The sequence below is a fragment of the Canis aureus genome, chromosome 25 (assembly GCF_053574225.1).
Source record: "Canis aureus isolate CA01 chromosome 25, VMU_Caureus_v.1.0, whole genome shotgun sequence".
In the NCBI taxonomy this organism is placed as follows: Eukaryota; Metazoa; Chordata; class Mammalia; order Carnivora; family Canidae; genus Canis; species Canis aureus.
This window is the reverse complement of record NC_135635.1, coordinates 43,819,077-43,827,573: the sequence shown is the minus strand read 5'-3', so window position 1 is coordinate 43,827,573 and position 8,497 is coordinate 43,819,077.

Here is an 8,497-nt window from a genome sequence, read left to right as displayed (position 1 = left end):
TGTCTCTAAAATGGAAGCTGTGAACAGTAGGAAATAGAAATCGAGTATAATGTGAACCAACTTCACTTCCCCAGAGGCCTTCTTTTCACTCAGGCCTGACCCATCAACAGAACTTCTTTAAGAAATATTTTTTAATTAATATTTAAATACCAAATATAAGATGACCTAGAGCTTAATTTGTTTTCCCTCTCCGTGCCAGTTGGACTCACCCAGTCATCTGATTTACCCTAATTCATCGTTATACTCATTTCTCCTTCCCAAAATTTGATTTCTCTCTTCACACTAATACAATGACAGTTAACTTCATAAGAAGACCCCTTCAAAGTCTATGCAATCTGATAATGCTGTTGCATTTTACTCACATGTAGAAAATATACATTTGGCCTAGATAGTATCACTAAAACATTCTCTTGAGGGGGAAGACCAAAATGAACATCTTGATGAGATTCTGTTTGTTGGTACAAGCTTTGTGTTAAAGGCTCTTATTCTTACTATTAGAAGCTCTGTAACGAGCCCAAATGAAATACATCAGTAAACGTATATTAACTAAACTTATGGTGATCATTCTGTAATATATACAAATATAGAATCATTGTGTTATACATCTGAAACTAATATAATGTTGTATGTCAATTATACCTTAAAAAAAAAAGAAATATTTTAATAAGGAGGAGAGATGACCTGCCAGTCTGTGTTGTTCTGGTCGCACTAAGACTCTCAAACTAATATATTTTTCCATGACCATTGAGAATAACAAGAGTTGACAATGGGGAAAAGGTGGGGAAGGAAATAAGTAGGAAATTGTGACAAATAGACATGAGAGCCAAGCTCCAATTTAAAGGTCAACAAGTCCATTTAGATATTACGATACCTTGTCAGTTTCTAACACATTACAAGCTTTCGGTATTTATTTAATATTAACTGGGATTTTTAAAAGACCTTCCCACTCAGTTTTTATATAAACTTTTTTCATGTAAAAAATAAAGCCATGAGAGACCGTCAATGTTGCGTCAAATAAAATTTGATCTGTCTAATCCTGACAACAGTCCATTCCACAGTTAAAATCCCTCATCAACAATAATCCCTAAACAAGCAGCTGACAAATTATGTAACTAAATATTTTATTAATTTATGTAATTAATTTAAATGAAGACAGCAGTCCTAATCCTCACTTTTAGTTTAGGATTAAATAGTTTTCTAAGTGGAGGTACCTGAGGGGTTTTTTTTGTTTTTTTAAGGATTTTATTTATTTATTCATGAGAGACACACAGAGAGAGGCAGAGACACATAGGCAGAGAGAGAAGGCAGAGAGAGAAGCAGGCTCCACATAGGGAGCCTGATGTGGCACTCGATCCTGGGACTCCAGGACCACGCCCTGGGCCGAAGGCAGGCACTAAACCGCTGAGCCATCCAGGGATCCCCCGGACTGAGTTTTTAAAAGGTGATGATGTAACGGGATACTCAAACTATATATAGTTATATATATAAACTATATATAGTTACTATAGTTCTAATTCTTAGAGCGTGATAATTGGTCTTTTTTAAAAAAAAGATTTATTTATTTATTCATGACAGACACACAGAGAGAGAGTCAGAGACATAGGCAGTGGGAGAAGCAGGCTCTCTGCAGAGAGCCGGATAGGGACTCGATCCCAGTATCTGGGATCACACCCTGAGCCAAAGGCAGATGTCCAACCACTGAGCCACCCAGGCATCCCGTGATAATTGGTCTTTAAGTGGTTGTTGTTCAGGACAGATCAATTTTAACAACATCTTGTATTTTCCTGATATCTTTCAAACTCAAAGCTCTTCACATAGTCATACTCTTATTTCCATTTTCCCAAAGTCCCTTTGAGGAAGAGAAAAGAATGGGATAAAGCAGACGAGAATACTGCAACACAGAATAGGAAAAGTTTGACCCTAACCACCCAGCCAGTGGTTAAACTGGCCTAGTATATTGTCTGGTGTCCACATTAGAGCTTCCATGTAGCCCCAGCCACTGGATCTTACTGAATCTTCACACGTTTCCTCTTCATATTTACTGGTTAGAAAGAAACTTGCCTATCTTAAAGCCTACTTCTCTGGGCAAATAGCAAGTGCTAAGTAAGGGTGCTCTATTCATTCTCTTTGACTCATATGTGCTAAGGAAGCAGGGCAGAAATCAGGAGAGAAGAAGCTAAAATTTTCATGTGAATTCTCAAAAAACCCTCAGTTCAAACTCTGTCACTTAATAGCAATTTATTTATTTTTAAAGATTTTATTTATTTTTTCATGAGAGACAGGGAGAGAGAGAGAGAGAGAGAGAGAGAGGCAGAGACACAGACAGAGGGAGAAGCAGGCTCCATGCGGGGAGCCCGATGGGGTACTCTATCCCGGGACTCCAGGATCATGCCCTGGGCCAAAGGCGGCGCTAAACTGCTGAGCCACCCGGGCTGCCTTAATAGCAAGTTAACTTGTACAAGTTCCTGAGCTTCCCTCAGCCTTCTTTCTCATCTATGAGATGGGGATGACAACAGTACCCACCTCAGAAGTTGTTTGGTCAAGCAGGTAAGTAGATACAAACAAATTTAAAACAGTCACAGGCTTTTAGTTGTCATTAATATATTATTTGCATAAATCTTCTAAGGGGATGGGCGCCTGAGTGGCTCAGTCAGTTTGGCATCTGCCTTTGGCTCAGGTTATGATCCTTGGGGTCCTGGGACGGAGCCCCTGCTTCAGGCTCCCTGCCCAGTGGGGAGTCTGCTTCTCCCTCTCCCTCTGCTCCTCCCCCCCACTTGTGTGCTCTTTCTCTCTCTTTAATAAATAAATAAAATCTTTAGGGGCATCTGGGTGGCTCAGTGGCTGTGTGTCTGCCTTTAGCTCAGGTCATGATCCCGGGGTGCTGGGATCGAGTCCCTCATTAGGCTTCCTTCAGGGAGTCTGCTTCTCCCTCTGCTTGTGTCTCTGCCTCTCCTTTTGTATCTCATGAATAGGTGAATAAAATCTTTTTAAAAAATTAAAATTAAAAAATTTTAATAAAATATTTTTTAAAAAATCAATGTCTTCTATAAACACTAAAAGAAATGTGAACTAAATGTTCAGATGACCTGATGTTTGGAGATATTGCTGATTAATATTGTGAGTATCAAACCAATATTTTAAAAGATCTCAGTGGGCTTGGACAATGAGTCAAAATGGTCAAAATAAAATGTTATGGTGATAAACACAAAAGATCTAAACTTACACTTAAATAATCATCTGTACAAGTAAGTTTTGGAGATATTTCATTAACAACAACAAAAAAGAAAAGGAAGGAAGAAAGGAAGTCTACTATTTGCCAAAAGTGACAAACTAAATATTCAAATGAACAAACATGAAATAAAAGAAACCTTAGAATTTATCGATTACTCAGTTCAGGAAAGTAATAGATCTATTATACTCCATAGATACCATTTAAAACCTGTGGCCTATGAATATAGGCTTTAGACAATCCTTAAACTCTCTATACAGCCTATGTAAATAATGAGTTTTTTGTCTACATTTTTTTAAAGGAGAGTATGCATAGTTTTCAATGGATTCCCACAGGTATGCCTTTGACTTCTCCCCATCAAAGAAAAAGAGCTGAAGAATCACTAATCTATAATATGGTGTTCAGTTCTGAGCACTATTTTTAAAGAAATTGATAAAATAAGTCCCAGTTAATAGATCCCAGGATAGCAAAAGTCTTGGAAATCATGTTCTGCAAAAACAGTGGAAACCTAGGAAACAGCATGGGTAAGAGAATTGCGGCGGGGGGACATGATAACATTCTTCAAATGTCTGAAAGGACTTGTGTGTGTAAAATAGATTAGATTTATTCTGTGTGGCTCCAAAGGGCAAAAGGGTAGAAGTTACTAGGAGACAGATTTCAGCTTAACATAAGCAAGAATTTGGTAATGATTAAAGCTGCCCTAAATTAGAATCAACTGTCCTGTGAGCCAGTGAACTCCTTGTTACAGGAAATGTTCAAGCAGAAGCTGGATGACTGATCTTTAGTCTGTGATACGGGAGGGAATTTCCACATTGGTTGGTCTAGATGACCACTAAGGACTCTCAACTCTAAGATTCTTTGATTCACTGATCATTGTCAATGTTAGACAAATTCCGTAACACCTCTCTTTACTATTCCCAAATAAAAAGGAAAATTGTTTTTATCTACACTGTGGGTTTTTTGGTTATATTTAATGGGGCATATAAAATATTACCTTCCTAGAGGAAAAAAATTGACTTAAATAGAATCATAAAACAGATAAACTATGACCTAAGGAAACTAAATTATTTGTCCCAAGATTCTGACAGTCTTTCTAGCCAGGCATGTTAAATCTATAATATTATTTTTATTTATTTATTTATTTTTAAGATTTTAATTTATTTATTCATGAGAGACACACAGAGAGGGACAGAGACAAGGGAGAGGGAGAAGCAGGCTCCTTGAAGAGAGCCTGATATGGGACTCGATCCCAGGACCCCGGGATCACAACCTGAGCCCAAGGCAGATGCTCAACCACTGAGCCACCCCAGGTGTCACTATAATATTCTTTTTAAACTGACAGATGCTTGTTCAATACAGAAGGTTCCCCAGTCCCAACAGGGAATTAATTTTCCTGATGATAAGAATTCATTGTAAACCAGAGTATTGTATTACCAACTCCTTTTCATAATTCAGGTTCAAATGAGAATGTTTGTGAATTATTCAGCCTTTCTCCTCTCTTGGCCTGCCTATTTTTTAGGCTATTTATAGATGATAAAGGAGACAAAAGAATAAAGAAACTTAGGGAAAAAATTGTGGGGAGGGATGCTGGGATAAAAAATACTGTCTAAAACTAGAATTTTGGATTATCTTTGGATTTTATTTTTCTATGTTATTCCTTTTCCCATTATCAGTTAACCTGCAACAACACATCATTTATTTATTTATTGAGAACCTACTATGGGCAAGACATTGTGATCATCCAAATAGCTATTAAAGGGATTATTAAAACTGTGCTATGCCTCCACCATATTTGCATTAAGCTTAATAGAGTCTTAAAGAAAGTTAATGTTATGGTCAAAATATCTGTTGCTGTTGTTGTGACTGCCAGCACGAAATGGAAGTAAACTGGTACCTGGATTCAAGTGTTTGTAACAACACATACTGAGAATAGAATTAACTCTGTTCATTCTAAATATTCAACAGGTGATTGAGAAATTAGTACATTTCACAGCTATGTGTAAAATATTGGTGGAAGACCAGGATGAATTTAGCAAGATGCTTAATTAGAAAAAATAAACATAATGCAGACCCATAGCTAACATCATAATGCAGCATGGTGAGAGGCTAAGTGCTTTGCTTTAAGATCTGAAACAATGTCTAAGATCTAAAAATGTCTGCTCTTGTCAGTTCTGTTCAACATTGTACTGGAGGTTCAAGCCAGGGCAATTAAACGAGAATGGATTGGAAAGGAAAACTATGTCTGTTTGTAGATGACATGATGGTATATATAAAAAAATTCTAAGGAATCTACGAAAAAACTATGAGAACAAATATCAAGTTTAGCAAATTTACAGGATATAAAATCCATATAGAAAAAAAATGTTTAAAGGCTATTATTGCATTCTCCCTCTAGAACTAGTCAAGGTTCAATCCAAGAATTGTGATAATTTTTCAGAAAGCTGAGCCTTGGCAAGAGCTAAAATAACTTTGAGTTATCTGACTTTAACTTTATAGACATTTCCTTCTGAGAATATGCAGAGGGAAAGAAGGGTCTAAGGAAACTCTGGCTTGCTTCCAAATAATGTCTGGGGAACAGGCTGAAGGTAAAATCATGATCCACTCTTCCTTCAGAGAGAGTTCTGATTGTGACATTTGTTTCCTTTTTTGGTCTTTCTCTTGGTTAGAGGAGGAAGAAGTGGAAAGTAATTTTGAATATTGGTTCATATTACCTCCTTCTTGGTTATTGTTTTTGTTTTTTGCCCTCCCATTATTAGGGCAGTAGCCCTTGGGTATGAGGTGGGCTAGGTCCAACAGGTACTGTGAAGGGATAGACTAACTCCTTTCTTTTCTGAAATGTGACTGCTCCCTACCATATCGTTGACAGTGGTTAGGAATTCTCTCTTTCCCTACCTATCTTCCTTCTAACAGCAGAATTCCTATTCTCCCTTCCTCAATTAAGTATATTGATCACCCTGTAATTCTATTCTGTATCAGTGTGTGTGTGTGTGGGGGGGGGGAAGGGGTTCTTTACAAATTTTTGTGATTTGTGAATTTTCCTCCCATATATTAGTTCCCACCACTCCTGTCCAGCAGCCATTGCCTGGCATTATCACGTGCTGGGATCATTCGGAAAGTGTAGTGAAGCTCATCACTGTCCTTTGTTTTAGAGGTTATTATTTTTGCAAAAGTAGTTCATCCTATACAGATTGCTAGCTAACTGTATATTCCCCTTGCTCCTATGGCTGCTGGTGTAAATAAATTGCATTTCCCCATTGGTAAACAGGACTCATTAAAATCTTTTAATGATTTTATTTTTTATTTCAGGTTTTTATTTAAATTCTAATTAGTTAACATATACTGTAATATTAGTTTCAGGAGTAGAATTTAGTGATTCATCACTTACATACAATACCCAGTGCTCATCACAGGTGCCCTCCTTAATACTCATCACTCATTTAACCCATTCTCCTGCCCACCTCCCCTCCAGCAACCTTTAGTTTGTTCTCTATAGTTAAGAGTCTGTCTTATGGTTTGCCTCTCTCTTTTAAAATATTTATTTATTTATTTTTAGAGAGAGAGACCGTGCAAGTGTGTGAGCCAGGGGTGGGGGGTAGGGGTGGGAAGGGGCAGAATCTTCAAGCAGATTCCCTGCTGAGCATAGAGCCCAACACAGGGTTTGATCTCACAACCTATGAGATCATGACCTGAGCCAAAACCAAGAATTGGACACTTAACTGAGTGGCAGCTACCCCAGCACCCCTGCCTTCCTCTTTTTAAAATGACTTTTAAAAAAGATCAATATAGAAAAATCAATTGCATTTCTGTACAATAACAGTGAACAAACTTAGGAAACAATTTCATTTTCAGCAGCATCTAAAAGAATAAAATAATTAGGAATAAATTTAGCAAAGAAGTGCAAAACTTATACACTAAAAATTACAAAACACTGTGAAAAGAAACCAGGGAGACTTAAACAGAAAAGCATCCCATGTTCATTGATTGGAAGATTTAATATTGTTAAGATGCAATACTCTCCAATTAAACTACAGTTTTGCCATCATCCTTATCAAAATCTCAGCTGGCTTCTTTGCAAAAATTGACAAGCTGATCTTAAAATTTGTATGCAATCTCAAGAGAATAGCAAATGATCTTGAATAGCAAAGCTAAAGCACTTGCTGATTCCCAAAACATACTACACAGGTACAGTAATCAACATAGGGTGGAGCTGGCATGCAGATAAACATATAGATCAATGGAATTGAATTGAGAGTCCAAAAAATAATCTCTCACATTTATGATTAGTTGATTTTCAACAAGAATACCAAGACCAGGGTGCTTGGGTGACTCAGTCAGTTAAGTGTCTGCCTTTGGCTCAGGTCCTGGGATCGAGTCTCCCATCAGGCTCCCTGCTCAGCGGGGAGTCTACTTCTCCCTCTACTCCTCCCCCCTGCTTGTGCTCTATTTCTCTTTCATGCTTGTTCTCTTTCTCTCTTTCTCAAATGAAAAAAAATATTTAAAAATGCCAAGACCAGAGTGCCTGGGTAGCTCAGTCTTCAGTTTGGCTCCAGTCATGATCTCAGGGTCCTGAGATGGAACCCCACATCAGGCTCCATGCTGGGTGTGGAGGCTGCTTAAGAGTCTCCCTCTACCTCTTCCCCCCCAACCCCACATACACACTCTCTTTCTCAAAAAAAAAAAAAAGAAAAAGAAAAAAGAATGCTAAAACCACTCAATGGGAAAGAATGGTCTTTTCAATGAATGTCCTGAAACAATTGGATAGCCACAGGCAAAAGGATGAAATTGAATATCTACTTCATACCACACACACAAATTAAATCAAAATGGACCATAGACCCTAATGGAAGAGCTAAATCTATAAAACACTTATTAAAAGAAAACATAGGAGTGAATCTTTGTGACCTCTAGTTAGGCAAAGATTTCTTACATAGGACACCAAAAGCATAAGCAATAACAACAAAATTAGGTATATTGGACCTCACTGTTGATAGGAATGTAAAGTAGTGTACCTGCTTTCGAAAACTGTCATTTCCTTAAAAAGTTACACACAGAGTTATGACGCAATTCCTGCAATTTCAGGTGCAACTAGGCTATTTATATATTTGATAAATGGAAATCAGAAGGATAAAGAAGTTTATAAAAATTCCACTTCAAAGTACATAGCCAAGAGAAATAAAACTTATGTGCACACAAAAACTTGTACATGAATGTCCATAGCAGCATTATTCATAACAGCCAACAAGTAGAAATAATCCAAATGTCCATCAA